The 21100-nt window shown below is 38.1% G+C and overlaps 1 protein-coding gene and 2 long non-coding RNA genes across 3 annotated transcripts in view; 2 read left to right on the top strand and 1 right to left on the bottom strand.

Moving 5' to 3' along the window:
* LOC116043715 (sushi, von Willebrand factor type A, EGF and pentraxin domain-containing protein 1-like) overlaps positions 1-21100 on the top strand; it is a 161813-nt gene that overhangs the window by 15930 nt on the left and 124783 nt on the right. The gene's annotated exons all lie outside the window — the stretch shown is intronic.
* LOC116043733 overlaps positions 6581-21100 on the bottom strand; it is a 26859-nt gene continuing 12339 nt past the window's right edge. Inside the window, exons 2-3 of the long non-coding RNA XR_004103535.1 lie at positions 11552-11560; positions 6581-6707 (exon numbers count right to left, since the gene is read on the bottom strand). This is a non-coding gene — a long non-coding RNA (uncharacterized LOC116043733). The remainder of the gene's footprint in view (positions 6708-11551; positions 11561-21100) is intronic.
* Positions 7052-21100, top strand: part of LOC118496540 — a 27803-nt gene continuing 13754 nt past the window's right edge. Inside the window, exon 1 of the long non-coding RNA XR_004899111.1 lies at positions 7052-7695. This is a non-coding gene — a long non-coding RNA (uncharacterized LOC118496540). The remainder of the gene's footprint in view (positions 7696-21100) is intronic.

Genomic DNA, 21100 nt, shown 5'->3' with positions numbered 1-21100 from the left:
TTAAAAACTAGGCCTATATAAAATTAGCGTTATTTTTCAATGTTAGTCTTGTTTGCTGTTACAGGTCATTTATGATCATCAAATGAAAAATTACATTTTTAGAAACATTTAAAAGTTACTTATAGTCACTTTCAAGTGAATAAGTGTATATTTGTGGTATTAGCATATCTCTAATAACATTGTCCTGATTTATGTTTTTTCAGGAATACCACCCCCACCTAAACCCCCCACCACCACCACCACCACCACCACCAGCACCACAACACATTCTTCCCCAAAGACACCAGGTAAAATCCATGTTAATGCTTAAGAAGCCATTAGAAGCCCTACAGGGTTGTCACCTGTCACCTAGTTTGGGCCTTTTTGGGCTGATGGACACCAAAGGGCTAAAGTGTTTTACAGTATCAAAGCTAATTAATGTATCTTAGATCAAACTGCTATTGTTGTGTTTGTGTCAAGGAATTACAGTTGAGTGATCCTAGTGAAGTATAAACAAGGCTTTATTTGCTGCTGATATTGCTTGCTACACAGTGAAGTAGTGTTTGGCGTTATGTTCTGTACTGTACCTCAGTTTGTAAGGTCACTCAAATTCATTCAAAAAAAACGAACATTCCCGTCTGGTTATTTAACCTAATTAATTTTCCAGAAATTGATACTATACCATGATATACTGTATATCAATATCATGATATCAAATTACACAAACCTGGTGGAAGATTATATCCATATTGCTCACTCCTGATTTGAAATAATTACAGATTTTAGTTTTCCCCAAAAACAAATCTGTCTAATACACTTTTGTGTTTATACTTTTGTTACTATTAGTGCTGAGCAAAGTCAGTATTTTTCCATACATTGCATTTTGACCTCACAGGAAAGGAAAGTGCAACTTATACTGTACATACTTAGGGTTGGAAAGGGTCGAACATTTTCCAGGGCAAGTTGAGCTCGGGAATGTTTGGAATTTTGGAAATCTTTCCTAATTTCAATATAGAAATCATACCTTTTTGACTAGTGAAGTTATTTAAGGGTAAATACACATCAAAAGCAATACTAGGTCTTATTGCATGTTTCAGTTAGAAGTATGCAAATTGAATTAAATTGTAACCATGCACTGCCTTCAGCAGCACACTCTTCCACCACATATGCAGCCCATACTACTGCCACCTCTACTGAGCCATGTAAGTTTAGATTACATTAATGGATATTAGGTGTGGGGAAAAAAATCTAAAATCATATCTATCATGATTTTTTTGTGTGTGACGATGTTAGAATCGATTCTCTCCACCTGGCATTTTCTCTCCACCTCGCCCAAATTTAAACAACCAATCAGGGCCGAGGAGCCTTTGCAGCGTCTGTCACTGTTTGTGAACTGTGATCAAACTGCTGAACTAGATAGCGCTGATCAAGTATGAATCAAAGATTCTGTTACTATATTTCTCGCCTCAGATGTTTTCATTTCAACATATTTTAGTGTAACTCTTCCTTAACACAAACACAATGGATCCAGTTTGATCCAAGATATATTAATTAGGGGTTTGAGCCCGAGGGGGCCGGGAGCTGCGTATGCAAGTCAACACGGCTACCAGTACCAGAAATATAATATTTAAAGTAATCATTGGTGTATAATTGCTTTTTTGAAAGCTTTTTCATGATAAAATCTTGACTCAACAGTGGTGATATAATTTTCAAAACGTGTAAGGTAGGGGTGGGAATCACCAGACGCCCCACGATACGATATTATATCCATATCAAGCTCCGATATTATTGGGATTTTAAACATATTGCGATATTCTGCGATATATTGCAATTTATTACCTGAAAGCAATTGATTCTGTTACTTTAGTACAGGGGTCAGCAACCTTCCAATTAAAAGAGTCATTTTTGGCCCAAAATAATTCAAAGAAATCTGAAATCTATGATTCTTATAATGAAGGTAACTAAGTCTATTGTAAGTGTAAATCAGCCTATCAACATGACTAATAGGGCATTCATTAATATGGGGAGGTTTGTTGCCATTTGAGAGTGACATATCTTAAATTTTCTGATCAATACAATTTAATTGACAATTTAGTTATAGAAAAGCTGCTTTGATATTTTTGAACAAATACTTCATGTATCACTATTTGTGAAGGACTTTCCATGGCCTTTTTACTCATTACAATCTCCTGAACTGCCACAAAAGCAGCAACACTACTGAGAGTTTGGAGATTTAAAAAAACTCATAAAAGTACATTTGCTCTGCTTTCTGCAGCAGTTCTGATATTTTTCTCTTTGTACATATTTTAGTTGACTGAAATGTAAACCTAAATGGAGAATGTAAGAATGACTTTAGGCCTATAAACTACACACTAAATAAAACTTAAAATGCAAAACAAAAAATAACCATTATTCACTTCCATATAACTCTTTGTCACAAGGAGCCACTGGAGAGGGGCTAAAGAGCCTACCTCTGCTCTAGTACCAACAAGTTAAATACTGATATGCAATTTATATAATAAAAGATTGATACTTGGCTTCTGCCATGAAAAATATCACAAAACTAAGCTGTATTTATTTATTTTAGTGACCCCTACTACACATTAGATTCTTTATTGTCCTTTTTTTTCAAGTAAATTTGTTGCCACAGTCTGTGCAGAGCCTGACATAAATACATAGGTACATGAATACATTATACCCCACAACATGACTACATGAAAGACATCAGATACTTGCACATTTATACACACAGCACCTGCACACATGACCATTACTGATGTGTTTTGTTGAGTGAAGTTATGGCAGCTATAGCCATTACCAAACAGTTTCTTATCATAATGACTGACCCTGGTTAATCAAAGTAATTTTCATTCATTTGTTTTTTTTAACAGTAGCAGATTAGCGTTGTTCAACCAACATCACTGTTTGACACAATTCTGTCCTTATTGTTTTTTTACAGACAATCATGGAGATAAGTTGGCTCTAGGCTTGGGTGTAACTCTTCTTGGTAAGTTTCAACTTCATCTTTAGTAGATCAAGATTGTAAAGCGGTAACGTTGACCCAAATAAGATCATGATGCCCTTACAAGAACCGCGTGGTCATACTACAGTAGATATGGTGTTCTGGAGAGGGAATTATGTTCTCATTTGGGTCAAAAAATACCATACGAATGTATTAATGGCTTGATGTGTCACTTTGTCACTTACTGTGGTTTGTGTTTTGTACATATTGTTATGTAAGGTGCACCTAAGGTTTAAATAGTCCTTTCTGAATTCTGCATGCTAACAAACAGCAAAAGTCCCTTTTTTTTAAGCAATAATTTCATAAAAGCAAAGCCTTTTGGGATTACCAAAACCCTTTTCATGGTAGGCATTTAAATGGGCCCATCATCTTTTCTTACATCATCTCAAAAACATTTCAATTTTTTTTCTCATCAAAATAGTCCTCTTTGTTATCGCTGTTGGAGCCCTGGTATACGTGGTATACATCAAGAAAAAACAACGGTAAAAAGTTATCTCATTTAACTATGCCGACTAACCCTTAAAAATGGCTTTGTCACTGTCATGGCTTTTCCGACCTTTTGTTGATGTCTGCTTTGGATCTGGTCAGCATTTAGCCTATATTCTGTTAACGCTCCCTCTGTCTGTCAAGTTATATTAAGTGTTGCATGGATAGTTTGTGCATTTGTAACACTTTTTTTCTTAAAGGTCCAATGTGTAGGAATTTCTCCCATCTAGCATTGAGATCATATATCGCAATCAACTCTCTCTCGCCACGCAGTTCAAAGTACGTACTGCAGCTATGGTAGCCTTCACGCTTCAAAAAGTGAAGGTGTACAAAAGGCCGTCTATCAACCGTGGTTGTCAGTATCTCTATATCTATGGTTGGAGTGCATGACGGAGGGTGGCGCGGACGCGCGCTTCACACCGCGAGCGGGCACGCGCGCCACCCGACGGAAAGAAGAGAGAAAGAAAAGGAGACTGCAGCGGTCCGGAGGATAATTAACTAGTTGGGATTTGGTGTGTGCTTCCAAAGCAGCTCCAATGTTCACTCTTTTTTTCTGATGACGCCAGTCTCTCGGTCTTTTCAATATCCGTTTTCTAAGACTCCCGTTCCTGAAATTTTGGATTTTGAATATGTGTGGTCCTCCATGTTTCCTTCTTCAAATTTGCTGGGGCCGGGAAGCGACGATACCTATTAGCAGCAGCTATGAGTCGAAAATGCGAAAGGCGGAGCAGTATATCCTGTGTGTCCCTTACCGGCTAACGTATTCAAGATGGCGCATGGATATGGAGCGTCTACCCCAGTTCATGCAAGCGCAAATGTAAAATTTCAAGCCAATAGGAATACTTGGAATTGATGGTGGTGGTCAATATTCATAAAAAAGGACAAGTTTGTGAAGGGCAATACAGATTTTGATAATGAACAACTAAACACGTTACACACTGGACCTTTTCTCTACCACACAGTTTCAACGTTGTCATAAGGGGGCGCTGTGATAAACCCTCAACACTCTCTTACACGGTGCTGGAGATCACTCTGTAGAAAGAGCGCTGCCCAAAGTTCCTTTTGGTGGTTTTAATCAAGTGTTGATAAAGTTGTCAGCCAAGTCATGAAGCATTTTTTAAATATTAACCATTAGGTATGCAGTTTTTTTGTTAATACTCTGCTGCATTTAATGTTTCCATGGATGTCACACATTTGCGTGACGGAGGAAGCACAGGTTCTAGTAATATAATGGCATATAAATTACATTTAATTTGGTGCGGCCCCTGAATGTGAAGTGAAATAGATGCTTTATATTTTAATCATATACGAACCATTTCAATACTTTGGTTTTAATTTAACATTTAATACTGGGTCACACTGCGCCCTCCTTACGAGCACCTGTCAGGTCAGGAATGACAGCATTGCAGAAAGCTACTGGTTGCATTGCAACTAGAGGCACCTTGTGAGTGTCACAGAAGTGATGTCATTATTGCTAGCTAAACTTGATCTTGGGTGAACAGCACATAATGTCTTGGAAAGGATTTTTACATTGACTCATTTCTGCAAAAGGAGAAAGTAGTGGTGGTTGATGGTATGTCACATTTTTGAAAATGTTTTTGAGGAAATGGCTTTTGTTGTGTGTTCCTGTTGGTGTAGTTTGTGTGTAATGAAATATGATAGAAATGTGACAACAGAGCATTTTGGTGGTATGATAGTCGTAGAAGAGGTTGTGTTCTTTACACACTTTGTGAACATTAAGTTATTATTACAATAATCAAATTTCAAAGTATGGAACACCAGGCCACATGATATGAATAGAAACCGGCTATTTGAACTTTTTGGTCTTGGATGATGTTGTGGTGACCTGCTTATTTCTAATAAACGTGTAGTACTTTGCATCTCAAAGTAACACACACACAAATTTGGATATTTTAGGCTGTAAGAGACAGTTGAGAACAGAATACATGGCTGTGGTGTGTGTGTGTGTGTGTGTGTGTGTGTGTAGGCTTTAAATATGGGAGGTCTTGTAGTCTTCCTTAAAGTCTCCTCACTTCTTATTTGCCTGGTCGTACATAAGCAGCAACGTTGACCAGTCATTATTGGATTACAGCTCTGGGAGAGGTTCTCCTGACAATGTGGCTCCAAAAGAGAGAGAGGATGTAGAACTCCCGTTACAAGGACAGAATGCCAAGAACGGCTGAACTCATTATGCCAAATAAATGGATGGTAATGTTGACATGATTTTTATATTTCCTACTCCATGTCCATGATGTAATACTAATCTTTTCTTCCTTCTATATTATCTGCGGCAGTTAACTTTACATGTTTGACAGCTGCCTGTGTTACTTCTCTTAAAACCCTTTCTTTTTCACAGGGCTGTATTTTTTTTACAATTTGTCTAAAAATGTCAAATTAAAATTTCCTTTCTTTGCTTTTTTGTCTCTGTAGTAAGCATTACAGTCCTGTATCTTCAATATTACTAGAAGTAAAAAGCGCTGGTTGAGAAGAGGACGTCTTTGACTGACCTGTGCCGTCCCTGTGCACAGGCTTCCCCCCCCCCCCCCCTCCCCCTCCTGAAATGACTTGCTGAACAAATGACTTGCTGAACAACAGTCCGAGATTCAGAAACCTCAACAAATTGAGCTCAATCCTTAGCTCATGCTTCAAGCAGCTCCTCCAATAAATCAACAATATTTCCATCTTTGACTCACTACTACTTTTCCCCTTCTACATAAGTCCATTAACTGATTTTTGGAATGCCTTCCATTTCTTTTTTTAAGATTATTTTTTGGGCATTTTTAGGCCTTTATTGACAGGACAGCTGATGACATGAAAGGGGAGAGAGGGGGGGAATGACATGCAGCGAAGGGCCGCAGGTCGGAGTTGAACACGGGCCCGCTGCGTCAAGGAGTAAACCTCTATATATGTGCACCCGCTCTACCAACTGAGCTATCCGGGCGCCCTGGAATGCCTTCCATTTCTTTTTACAACATCACAGCAGAGTTTCCATGCCGCAATTATAAAAGAATGAGATTTCTTGTACATCAGAGGCTTAAAGGGGCTGTACTTGAAATACTGAAACAACAGCGGGATTGGGTTGCCTCCACAAGGCTCTCACAGAACGTTCCCCAATGCTGACGTTTTTGTTATAAAACGTCTATTGAAACAAAGAACAGAGAAATTTGGATAACAACGCACAAAAGGCAGTTTTATGGTTCTGCACAGGGTCCACACAGAGCTTTCGCCGTAGCCTACATAAGTTGCCTGATGTTTATACTTGTGCGCTGGTGTGTGTGTCGAGCCGGCGCGTGTGTGTGTGTGGGGAGTGTGTTAGAGCGAGGGAGAAGTGAGAGAGTGACGGCGATTAGCTTCGGAGCGTGTGCCAACTCTAGAGTCATAGTGAGAGAAACAAAGTGTCTCCCCTGTGTTTTCTGACCACGGTGGGAAATCTGTAGCAGGAAAAGTTAACCCTCTCCTTGATTTCATGTTTATGGATAAGGAGAACCAGCAAATGAGTCAGGGGAAATGCAACGCTACCAAGCCACGGCCGAGCGACGTGCGTTGCTGCGACGTGTAGTTAAATTTTTCGAGAAGTGCACGTCAGGCTACGACGTAGGGTCCGGCGTAGACGCTGAGGGGTCTGCGGGGGTACGCCGTCGATTCTACGCAGAAGCATAAAAAGGCCTTAAGGAGTGGGACTTCATTCTCTGCTAAGGACGCCATTACTCCCACTATATCTTCACATAGCAAATATTTGTTTGCTGCTATATTAATGGTCTGAATGTCGAGTACAGCCCCTTTAAACTCCATGTTGATTTTAAGCTCAGCTCAGCTCAGCTTGCCCATTGCAGCTCAGTTACACCAATGGCTTGAAACAAGCAAAATCAGTAAAGAATGTTTGCATGCTTGACCCTAAATACAGCTGTTAGAATGTAATAGTTTTTGTATAAACTTTAAAACAGATCAAAGTCTAGCACTTTCAGTTTGATGCTTAAGAACACAGTGAATTTGCCTCTATTTACTTCTATAAGAAATGTCACCATTTGTGTAACTGGAATGGATATAATAATACATTGTGTAAATGAGAGGCTCCTAGCCAATAAACCAGTCCTCCAGTCTTGTAAATAACAATGGGATCGGTTAAACAGTCCCAAGCATAGTGCCTAAATAAAAGGCATGTTCCATAGTATGCCTTATTTAAAAAAAGCCAAGTGTTTTAGCTTGTTGTTGAATGTTAATCGAGGCTTAATGGTAGGCCTACCTTAACTGTGTATGCTTAATAATTGGTCATGTTTAATGGCATTTTTGGCAAATTTGTTGTGCCGTGTCTGTTGTGTAGCTCCACCAAATGAAGTTAAAACAGTTTTCTCTGACAAGGAAAATTTTAAATTAATAATTAAAAGAAATAATTTATCAGGTATTGGTTTTGTAGACATCTCTCTTCTAGAGTGTCAGATTAATATTTGTATACCCCCACACTACTCAGAAGAAGATGCATACTTTAAGAGTATTAGGACTCAGGTATTGTGTCTGTGGTTAAATAAAGATGTATAGACTGATTTCTGATTGAAAATGTTGCACTTGCCTGGCTTTTTATCTGTATTTATGAAATTAAATTGTGTGTCAACATCTCAGTGAGTTTTTATATTATGTTGAGGCAAGCTTTTATTTTGACATCACTTTTTGTAATTAATTATTGAAATAAAACAAAATGGACCGAATTTATTACAATTGTTGCCTGTATTCCAGCCATTCACTCACACACTGTAGGCCAGGTGTGACCAAACCATCTGGAGTCATTTAGAACATGCTCTGACATGTGGACAACCAGGGATCGAACCGCTGAGAATAGTATGTTATTACAAATATTAAAAAGGTCAGAGTGTAATATGTCGCATGTAATAAGTTAATAAAAAAAGTAGTGGTATAGTATTTCAGAAAATGGGATAAAAGTAATGTCATGAAAATTAAAGTCGGTGTAGAATGTTACTGTTAAAAATGTCGTAAAAATAATCATTGAATTGTAGGTCAAATGTCAGTATATTATGTAATAAAAATGTATTTAAAGGTCATGGTTATAGTACACCATTAATGTCATAAAAAGTCATAGTATATCACAAATGTCATGAAAGTCAGTATAGTATTTCATAAAAATTATAGTCATAGTACAGTATGTTGAAAGGTCACAGTATGTCGGCAAAAGTCATAGTATAGCATGTCAAAAAAGTCGGCGCATGCGTGGGTAGACGTGTTTTCCGTGAGCTGCCAAGTGCAAACGTTTATTTTTATATAGAGCACAGTGTAATGAATATTTTGCAAAATACCTTTCATACCTTACTTTTCAACTTTAAGTTGACGTTTGCATCGTATCCTGCCTGAAAATGACTGATCCTCCAACGAGACGTGAGGCTTCGAAGACTACTAGCGCTACTCACCCCACGCCAGCGAGCATGGTAGCACTAACAATGGTGAAGTGACTAGCATCGAGGCAGACCCATTGAGTGCCACTAAATTCACGGATGCCTACGGAGCCCCCCTGGGGTCACCTAAAAAAAACAAAAAAAAAACGTGCGCACAGAATAAAATTCCGTTCCCTCGGTTTTATAAACTGTTCGCACGGATTCATAATCCATGCCCTCTGTTTTATAAACGTGTGCATTAATCCGTGCCCTCTGTTTTAGAAACTGTTTACACAGATTATGAATCTGTGTAAAACCCTCGGTTTTATAAACGTGCGTAAAGTTAGAAAGAGTCACAGATTCAAACTTCCGGGATCAATTCTAACTCTAATTCTAGAGTTAGAATTTGTGTTTTTCCATTATTCACATTGTTAATACAGAACTGAAATTATTTTCTATGTGAAAATTAACATTGTGGATGTGTTCATTATGATATTTAAGTTTGTTCTGCCACCTTTTTTGTTTAAGTTTAAGTTTTACTTAATTTTTACTCACTAAATGTTCAGTCTCAAATCATGTTTTAAAGGGAACTTCACCGATTTAGCATTAAGCTTTGTATCAGTAGAAACACTGTAGTATTTTCGAATGACCGTGCTTCCCTCCCTCATGTCCCCCTGAGACGAGAGATCTCTGTATTGTGGGTCTGGAAAAAATCTTCCGATGACGTAAAACAACGTTTTTTGCGTCATCGGAAGAATTTTTTGCCCAGCGGCAATGGACTACAGCCAGTAGTAGGAGCTACTTCCGCATGTTTTCAACCCACTGTGGTGTCTTAAATAGTAATGCTGTGATGCTGTATGAAGAGGAATCCGCCGACACTGTTCTTGATTATAAAAAGGTTTATTACAAGCAAAGATTCAGCATCAATTTTACAACCCAAATTCTTCCTAAAAGTCGTTCTCTCTTTTCTTTGTGTGAACAACGTATATATCCTATGCATTGTATCAACATAGGACGTAATTTTGTAAGTATATCATTGGATCAGGTAACTAGCCAATCAATGCCTGTTATCTGGCACAACTCCAAAAAAGGTCTCTTCTGTCTTGGGGGGACCTCTACTCATGTTAACAATTTCCAGATGTTCTCAGTAAATGTAGAGTAAAGTTCATGCATCCTCCTTATACCAACTCTTAAGTCAAAGTGTATAGAATGTTATAGAATGTCAATATACCACATTTCCCCCCTTCGAGACTTAATAAAGTCTCGAAAAACAAGAAGAGTAGGAATAACATTTCTCATTATAACATCTTCCTTATAATATAACTTTTGGAGTGTAAACAAATTTATAGAGTGTAATAAAATTTAATTTATGAAGTGCGAGAGCGAAAAACCCATCTGGCAGCTTCCTTTTCAAGTAACCATCAATCAATCAAGATAGGAAAACTCTCTCACGGTCCCTCTGCCCTAGGCGACCACCTTAGTACTCCAGATCAATTAGAAAATAAATCTTTATCAATTTATGTAGAATTATGGTTTAAGCAAATACATGTGAAAACCTCAGAAAATGAAATAAAATCAAAACAATGTCCAAATTCAGGCAGGTCGACCCATCGGATCTGAAAAAAGGACTTCTATTTCCTGCCTAGACCCCATTTCCCTAAGCGTCGAGAAAAAAGAAAAACATCTGAGGTCTCCATATATTCACTTCATGACAGAAAACATCATTCTTCAAACAATCAATGCAAGAATATTATACAAAGTATGTATTACTCTGCAAACATGTATATATATATCAGACAACCACAGGAATGTAGTCCACTACATTGCAGCTTCTCAGCAATGTTGATGTGGCGAAATCTGCACAGATCCACACCGTCCTGGTTCAGAAGTCTCCTAGTTCCTTCATATTGTCCATATTTGTATCTGAATCTCCCTCTGCACATTACCCCATATGCTCTGGAAGAAAAGAAAACACTGACCAGTATCGTTTGCAAAACAACACATGAAAATTAAAAACATCAAATAAGAATAAAAAATAACAATATCAAAAATAATATATGATAATATGAATCACATTCCATTTCCCCCCTTCGACTAATAAGAAGACACTAAATACCCCTACAAAATCCAAAGAAATGTGAAAAAAGCATACAGTAAACCAAACCCTTATTTATAAACAAAATTTCTAATTCCCTCTTTGCCGACCATTGATAGTCAGCAACAAAAGTTATCATTTCTGAAAAAATAAATAACTCATATCCTGATGCATCAATCACACCTTCAACAAATTAAATCAAACAAATCATAAACACCCCTTTTTAACACGTCTTGGTGTAGTCAAGTGGGGATTAGAGAAGACCAAATTTATTTTAAGATCCAATCATTTTGTTGCATGTAATTACTCGCTTTTTACAAATTACCACACAAAGTCTCTCTTCGCTGTTTGGTTACCAGATAGTGGGTGTAATAAATCTCCTTATGTTCAACTCTGTCAACCTCATCTATGTGACATTCCTGTTTAAATTAGACACAAGAAAAACCAAGTCTGCTTGCTAATGTAATATGCAGAACAATCGTTCTCTCCATTAAATTGTTTCAGTAATTAATAAGCCAAAATTGTAATCAATATCAAAATTCAATGAATTGCACAGCTTCACTCTGGAGTTTTTGTAAGTTATTTGACCTTTTAACTCTACAGACTTCATTAACACCACTGCAACTTATGCAGACTAGTGAAATTCAAATCAGATTTCTAAACCGCTATATAAATAACAAAAGATGCTGGTCCATCATTGGGCTATAATAACTGATTTCCGTTCGCGAATCTATACTTAGAGAGAAATCATGAACACATGACTGGTACACTATAAACAACAAATTAACCAATGCAAACAACTTTTCATTTAACTAAAATATATCTGTGATTGGGAGTTAATGTCAGGCTATTTAGCTTATAATCACACAATTGTTCTAAGCTTATTTTTAACCAAATTCTAAGAACAGCACTCTCAATCTGCTGTTCGTAACAACTTTACATCAATCCAATTCAAATTCATACATGAGATCACTTCCCAATAAATTATCTGGGCAACACTCAAATAATAGAAACATCTTCAAAAGTTGCCTATGTCATTAGAGCACAAAAATAAAACAGTGAAATGTTCTTTTAACATTTCCTGACACAGCAACCAAAGTAACATATTTGTCACTAGTCTTGTTAGAAGCTGTCACAGGAAAGTCATTACAAATTTAACAGAATAGATTTCACCAGATACTGACAAAATGTAAGGTTTTCATACCAAGTTGCTTAATTTAGATGTCTGTCTCAACCCTTCACATAGGTGTATTCACATAGGAGTAACTCTATTTTAAAAGCAAAAATAATTACTTCTTTAGAGTAATTGTATTTTCAAATTGTGTGTTTGTTGGTGCATTACCTCCTTTTTATGTGTTGATGCATCAATGCATCGATGCGTCAGAGCAAATCCGATCTCTCTCACTCCTCCCTCCTTCTACGGTCAGTCTGCTGATGTCAACGCTCATCTGTGCAGATCTGTACCAACTTGTGACTGTCCTGATCCTCAATTGTTGGATCTCTTTCTGGTCCTGATGACACCAGCTGACACCCCCCTTTCAGACCTTCTGGGCATCTCTAGAATCCTGGTTCCAGACTCCTATAAGGGTTCACCGGTCCTCCTCTGTAATTTCCTCTGGAGTTTCTTCCTGGTCTATTACACTCACGGGCAAAGTGTCCATCCTGTCCACAATTAAAACACGCTTGTGGTGATTGCATAGAGTATGAATCAAATCTTCTTCCTCTTCCTCTGCCTAAGCTTCCTCGTCCTCTTCCTCTCCAGTTCTGTATCTGTCCAAAAACTGGCTGTGGATATAAAACAACTGGAACCACAAATGGTGGTTGGAGCAACTGGCTTGACTGGAATTGTGGCGGTGATTGTTGATTTGGTGGGCATTGATTCTGCACAACCAAAACCTGCTTCTTGTCCTTCTTATTCTCCACCAGCTGCATTTGATTGAGTTTTCTAAGAGTTTCTCGGTCCTGTTCTTTCACTTTTTGGGACCCTTTTTTCAGCAATTTGTCCCTCTGTATCTTCAGCTTCTCCAAGTATGACACACATCGCTCCATGTCTCTTTCAATCTCTTCTATGCTAGACGCTGCAGGATGAAATCCTGTAGCTCCTCTGCTGTCTAAATCTTCATCGCTGTCTCCATCTTCACTTTCATAACACTCTTCTGAATCACTCTGATCATCATCATCATCATCATCATCATCATCATCATCCTTTGTCTTGCTAAACCTCAGTCTGCCCTTAGTTTCCAGATGTTTCATTTTCTTCTTACTTTTGGAGCTTGGATTCATCTTTATGGTTGTTTCAGCTTGTCCTCTCTCAATTATTGTTCATCTGTGAATGTTTCACCAAAGTACTTTGTAGGCATGTGTAACGTTACTTCTTTAATGTCAGTCTCTGGTCATGCCCTGAGAGCCATCTGGGTGTCCAATTCAGTCACTTAATCATGGACAGTTGCAAATCTGTCGCCCCTCCTTCTCTGCTGCTCCAGCTCCAGATGCAGTTTCTGGTGCAAGTGGGTGGGGGATGGGGCCAAAGTTGACTACCAAATCAGCTTGTAGAGGAGTAAGACAGGTCTGCTCTGACATCCATCGAGGCACACTGAATAAACACAAAACACAACACCTCCGAGAAGCATTACTTGTACTTTTAATCATATTCATTTTAGTTTTCTTGCTTCTAACCTATGACATCATTGATTCAAAATGTTGCTACAAAAATATTACCTAAGTAAGAAAAGTATCATAAAATATGTACTTAAAGTATCAAAAGTAACAACACAGAAAATACTCCACATTTTTAAACTGGAAATGATCAATAGTCCTGTCAACTAACTAAGTATTTAAACAGCTAATCATTTCAACTGGACTTATAGACCTATATTTGTTGAACAGTCTAACAACAATAAAACATCATATTTTATAAACATATGTTTGTTCTACACAAATCCTAATTAATTTTTTATGATATGTCAGATTACAATAATATCCAAAAGCAATTTGTCTTGGAAAGTACCACTAGTCATTCCTGAAAATTACATAATTTATCTCTTTTTCCCTAAGTTTTGTGCTTGTGGTATAGCAGTTTTTACTATTTTCATCTAAACGTCTTCCCTCCTGTAGATTGTAACCCCAATGCTACAGTTGTCTCTGTAACAACAATATTAGTATGAACTCCAGTATCCTAATTCAAAAGTACATTTATCTCTTTCTCTGTCTTTCTGTCACTTTCACAACACTCTCTTTCTGTCTTTAACCACCTTAGTACCTTATTGTACCCTTAACTTTCCCTTAAAGTCATGCCTTTTTTTCCCTTGTCCCATAAAACTTTCTTTTCCCTTTCTACAGCATATACTTAACATCTTCTCTCAGCTTTCCTGACCATCTTTTGTAACAATAGTTACCCATTATTAACTCAGTCTGTTGTTTCATTAGGATTGAATTGACTCGCTGTTTCTTCACAGGAATCAGATTCATTAATTCTGTTTTCCACCTTCACAAATGTCACTAATTTCCTTGGTGCAATGACATAACCACATGTGACAGTGGGGAACTTTAGCAAAATCAAAAACCTTATAGTATTATCAAATTTTGAATTGTTTTATTCAAAGTAAAATCATTTTAGATGCCTCGCCACTCAAAACAAGTGGTCCAACATTTTAAAATGGCAGAGGTGACAATCCTGAAGCCCATCAATCAGTCCTCTCATCTCTTACTTTCAATAGAGGTATAGAGGCTGGAATTTTCTTAATCCAGGGTGATCAATCACTGATTTGAGTTCCAGCAAATCACCTATGCCAGCTATTAATCTCTCTTTTTTCATTTTTCTTTCAGGCCTGAGCCTTATTTATCCTACTTTTGTCCTCAAATCTTTCTCCCAATTTTTCTTTTCATGCTTCAGAAGCAAGCATAGTTAAGGCTTCCTAATTAGAAGGACATTTTAAATTCTTATGCCATTTCTCTAGGTGTTTTATGACATTTTCTCTCTCTTTTTTTTTAATCCATCAACATAACTCTCATTTATAAATTGAATGGATCTTAATCGCATAGTTTCATAGTCAAGCAACAGCCACTTTAATGTTTTACTGGGCTGCACTCAACCCCCCTTCTCCTTTAGCCGCTCCGTCTCTGCCCTTTAGTGCAGGTAAGGAGTGACCTAAACTTTCTGTGAAAACTTGAATTCCTAGCATTCTTGGGCATGCGCAGATCAGTCAGCAGTGTGATTTCACAGTGAGAGGAACTCAAGAGCACCTAGGCTCACACTCAACCAAGAAGAATAACTAAAGAATCACTCAGCTTACTTCAACATAGAATTTCTTAATCTTACTAGTTTCAAAGCGGCAGATAATGCAAATAGCAATATGCTATCACAAAGCAGTTTAAACGATCTCAAAAAAATCAGAGAGGACTTAATGATTCTTACAAATTCTCTCAACAGACAGACCTATTGTCTCTCCATTTTTCCCTTCAACAGACCACATTTATAAAACAACAGTGACACGAGACAAAATGAACAAACCAACACAAAACATAAAACACAAATACTAATTTGAAGCTTCTTAATTTTACTATAGTCTAGTCTATTTTCACATCCTCCAAAAGGGGACTCATAAGTTTTTATATGTTTTTGAAAACGTTCTCCTTCGAAGAAGACTCATAAGATTATTAAACAAAAGTCCTCCCAAAGAAGGCTCATACATTTTAACACTTTAGAAAACGTTCTCTTCAAAAAGAGACTCATATTTTTAGCCATAATGAACAGAATATCTTTCCTTACAGATAACTAAGACTCCTGTTCTCAACCAAAACATATATGTATATATATATATATCTCTATCTATCTAATATAGGATCATAAATCACGCATGTAGGCCTACAGCCTTTTCACACACAGCAGAAACACCACTGCTCATACACACACCGCTGTTCACACACACTCTCTCTCATACACACAAAAGTCGACATCATTCATGCATGTAATTCCTAAAAAGAGCCTGCTTTCCGCCGTATTGTTCTTTTCTTTTTTTTTTTCTTGTTTCTTTTTCCTTATTATTTTGCTACCTAAATAAGCTATAGAATTCCAATGGGATGTCTGCTTCGGACACTATTCGTCAACAATGTATCGATTTGGCACACATTCCATAGCCTACTTCAGTTCCTTGAACTGGCTTCAACTTTTATCTAGTAAAAGAACTTCAACCTTTCTCTAGTAAAAGTTCAAGACTACGGCCCATCCTAAGATCGCCTTTTTTCAAAGGGCTTTTTATCAGATTAACGGCGTTATCCTTTATTCTTTGTTCCTGTTATTTTCTCTTTATTCTTCCTGTTATTTTCTGTATTCCTTTTATTTTCTCTTATTTCCTTTTATCTTCTCCTTATTACTTCTTGTTTTTATTTTCTCTTGTTTCCTTTTTCTTTATGTTGTTTAAGCCAAATTTCCCTGGCCAGGGTTATCAACTGTTTCTTTAATCCAATTTGCCTATTCCTTAAAGCCTTTTCACATTGTCTATGTGAATATTCCTTAATCCCTTACTTTTTTCTTTTTCTCTATTTCTTCACTTAAATTTCCTTTTCCTCTGTTTCTCTAACTTTTGTTTTCCTCTTATCTCTCATATGTTAACTCACACTTCCCTCTGTCTGCGTTGATTTTAACGCAAATAAATTTAGGACGGAACCTCCCCCTCACACAGCAAATACTACACAAAACACACACAGGTTCGACACGGTGCAATCCCTCAACGCACACACAGAGCCACACACGAACTGACCAGCGCCCAAATTGTGAGAAAGCTCACCTCATAGTCGACCAATGAAGCGGGAGTCAGTCCCTGGGTGCCCATGATGAAACGATGACCTGGGAGATGCAACCGATCCCATCCTCGTCGCCAAAATTGTGGTGTCTTAAATAGTAATGCTGTGATGCTGTATGAAGAGGAATCCGCCGACACTGTTCTTGATTATAAAAAGGTTTATTACAAGCAAAGATTCAGCATCAATTTTACAAACTCCTGCAGAGAGCTTGGAGAACGACCAACCCAAATTCTTCCAAAAAGTCGTTCTCTCTTTTCTTTGTGTGAACAACGTATATATCCTATGCATTGTATCAACATAGGACGTAATTTTGTAAGTATATCATTGGATCAGGTAACTAGCCAATCAATGCCTGTTATCTGGCACAACTCCAAAAAAGGTCTCTTCTGTCTTGGGGGGACCTCTACTCATGTTAACAATTTCCAGATGTTCTCAGTAAATGTAGAGTAAAGTTCATGCATCCTCCTTATACCAACTCTTAAGTCAAAGTGTTTAGAATGTTATAGAATGTCAATATACCACACCACCCATAGGGGGTTGGACTGATCTTTACACGAAGATATCCAAAGCAAAACGAGTGTCAGCCATCTTGAAGCTTCGCTAACAGGCAGAATTTGCAGGACGCTTTACAGACGGAATACTCGACACAATACGCAAGCTTCGCCTGTTACGGAGACCAGCACCTCATCCTCCGGTGTCGCCCGATGCTGCTAGCCGGGGAAAGGGACCTCGACAGTGGTGTGCATGAGTGGAAAGCAACTAGGTGGAAAGCTAACAATAGCCGGCCACCTGTTCCATCAATCCTGCTTGCAAATGTCCGCTCATTAGACAACAAACTGGACTACATCCAACTTCAACGAAACTCCCAACGCGAGTTCAGAGACTGCTGTGTTTTTGTTGTTGTGGAAACATGGCTGAACAACAGTATACCGGACTATCTAGCTACCAGGCTTGCTGCTCTGTTGCCGGGTAAGACTAGTGGAGGTGGGCTTTATTAACATGGACTGGTGCAGAAATGGGGTGATTTGTATCCAACTAACTGCTAACTGCTGGTGTAGTTTGTGACTGTTAAATGCCGACCATTCTACATTACACGCAAATTTACGGCTGTGTTTACACTCGGTGTTTACAGCCCACCAAGCGCTAATGCTAGTATGCGTTAGCTGAACTTTACGGTGCCTATAATGTGTGTGCACTAAATTTAGCCTGTTTCGTATGTCGTTTTTATATAATGTCGTTTTTATATATTTTAAATGTGTAACACCACTTGAGCCACTGTGAAACGTTGTTTCGTGTATATGGGTGAAATGACAATAAAACACACTTGAGTTGAATGCTGCCTCACTGTCTGTCTGTCTGTCTGTGGGAGTGGACTCTAAATTTCTAAAAAATTTCACATTTCTACTACATAAGTGACCCAATCTAAAGATGTATTCGTCTCTCCAACGGTGAAATATCCCTTTAAGGCAACACCATTTTTATATATATATTACACTTTAAGTAATTAAGTAGGCCTATTACCTTCTCTGGAGTATTTTGTGAGACATTTCTCTATGTAATTATACATATTTCTTGCAAAGAATATTCCCCAAAATTATGCATATGCCTATTTTTGAAAGGTAAGTGTTGTAGTACAACTAGCAGCGGGGCTTCTATGTGTGGAGTAGTTTTGGAGACATGACTCTATGTAATTATGACATATATTAGCCTACATTCTTTTGGCAAAACATATTTACCAAAATTATGAATATGCTTAAAGTAAGTGCTGTAGTACAGCTAGCAGGAGACAAGTTATAATTGAGGTAAGTTTGGAGACACTACCTTATGTAATCATTTAAGTAGCCTAATAAATATTTTTGTTGTATCTCTGTAGTTTGTAGACGGTCCCTAAGCATCTTACTACCGTCTCACCGCCGGCTGCTCGTAGAGACCATTGTTATTTCTCCAGGTTGGAGGATGGCTCGTTTTGATGAAAATTAGTTTGTTGCTCGTTGTTAACCTTACGTTAGGAAAGATGCGTCGTTTGTGATTTAATAACTATAATAATTTTGCTATAGAGTAATTGATCCCGGAAGTTTGAATCTGTGAATATCTTTCTAACTTTACGCACGTTTATAAAACCGAGAGCACGGATTATGAATCCGTGCGAACAGTTTATAAAACCGAGGGAAGGGATTTTTATTTTGTGTGCACGGTTTAGTTTTTATTTTTTACAGCTGACCCCAGGGCTCCATAGACACCTTACACTCCCTATCCAGCAATCTCCGTACTGAAATCACCGCTGTTAAAGAGGAGCTTACAGTTTTTTCAAACTGCTTACACAGGTTTTCAAAACTATGTCTCCTTTTTCAAAACTGCACACACAAAATGCAAAATGCCTCACATCTCCTTCAAAATGAAACACTGCATTCAAAATACCATAAACACATCTCAAAATGAAGCATTTGCATCAAATGACAAACACTTTTTTCATAATAGTAAATTTTTGGATATACCATGTACATTATGGTGGAACAGTAGGCCTACACAGAAGTCACGGCTCGGTTCAGACGTCACGGTTCGGTTCGGTACAATGGAGGGAAAAGCAAAACAAAAATGCAGAAAGCAAATTTTTTTATTGTGCATGTCTCAGGCTGTCCACTGAGCTAGCTGTAACAGCTTGAAGTGTATAAAGTAAGATGTAAACAGTAAACAATAAGTAGCCTACCCTGCATCATCTCCAGACTCCATCTGTAACTTGTAAACAAAATAAGACAATCAGTTACTAGTGTGATATGGGAGACAAGCACTGCTCTCATATGTGAATGCACAGAGCAGGGATGTTAAAAGAGCAGCTTCGGTTACACAGAGCAGTTGACGAGTTTTGGTGTTAGCTTCACACGCTAACGGTGAAGCTAACAGCTAACGGCGGAGCTAAGAGCTAACAGCGGAGCTAACAGCTTATAGCGGAGCTAAGAGCTAACGGCAGAGCTAACAGCTAATACCGGAGCAAACAGCGAAGCAAACGGGCCTGGAGGCCATTTGTCGTTGAGGCGAGAAGGGATACTGCGTCCGTGTTTGGTTGTATATGGAAGGGACCAGAGCCATAGAGATAGTAAGAGTTGCGACACTCATTGATCTCGGTGGTCACGTGGTTCATGTAAGCCTGTATAGTTCCAAACACACGCAGCGCTGTCATGTTCTACTATGGTACTGACAGCAGCGATTGCTATATTGAATGGTAAATATAAATAAAAACACATACCCATGTAGGCCTACTTGTTTGATTGTTATTGCATATTTGTAAATGTCAGTTTTACATTTGGAGTGGTAGGGTGACAACTGAAAGCTATGTAGGCTATAGATACGTTTTTAAGTTTTGGAGGGAAAGCTTCACGTCCGTGTTAGCATGAGTAGCACTAGGCTACTGTCTTATATTGTCTGTGTCACGGGAGCTTGTTTAGTTTATTTACATTTTGTATTAGCATGTCCAAACGCGTTCGTTCTGACATGTCTGGGACCCCCGTGCCAGTTCACGTTAAATTAGATCACATAGTAGCCTACGCGAGGGTCACCGGGGGACCCGAAGCCAGGCCAATGCAAAAACGTGAAAAATAAACTAAGTCCCCGAAGGACAACACAAGGGTTAACCTTAACCTTACTACATCATTTTTTAAATCAAAGATGATTCAAGATGTTCTTTTTTGCACATCTGGGGTCCGTTTCAGGAAGGAGGTTTAACAAACTCTGAGTCTAACTCTGATGTCTGAGTTGATTTACCCTGAGATGGGAAACTCTGAGTTTTTGGTTCCAGAACAGCTGATTCAAGTTGGTTCAATCAACTCCGAGTATGTTCACGCGCGTGCACCAACACAATAAAAAGGCAGTATGAATGGAGCCATGATACTACGATTCACCATGGTAACAACCACAAACAAACGGTCGGTGGAAATACTCATGCGCACATACAGCGAGTTTGAACATATATTTCATTAAAAAAGCAAGACAGCGGCTGCTACTGCAACAGAGAGAGAATTGTTGTGGGAGAAAATTGCTGCTTGAGTCAATGCATAAGCATTGACAATGCATTAATTTCATATTTAATCACAGTTAACTTATAATATTACTGGTGAAAACTGGAATTGTATTACACCTTTAATTTCATTTGGGTGCAATCCTGCGGGCGAAAAAGTAAGCTACTACTATATCCCATTCTGAAGCTACAGCACCATGATCATTAACAGAAATATAATTTATAATCATTTATTTCTTTTTAATTGCTCTCACTGGTTTGTGTCCAGGGAACACTACAAAAAACGTTTAAAAAAACGTTTCAGCGCGAGTCACACTTTTCTG

This window comes from Sander lucioperca, chromosome 12 (assembly GCF_008315115.2).
Source record: "Sander lucioperca isolate FBNREF2018 chromosome 12, SLUC_FBN_1.2, whole genome shotgun sequence".
NCBI classification, from domain to species: domain Eukaryota; kingdom Metazoa; phylum Chordata; class Actinopteri; order Perciformes; family Percidae; genus Sander; species Sander lucioperca.
The sequence above is the reverse complement of the archived record's forward strand: the minus strand, read 5'-3'. Positions and strand labels throughout refer to the sequence as shown.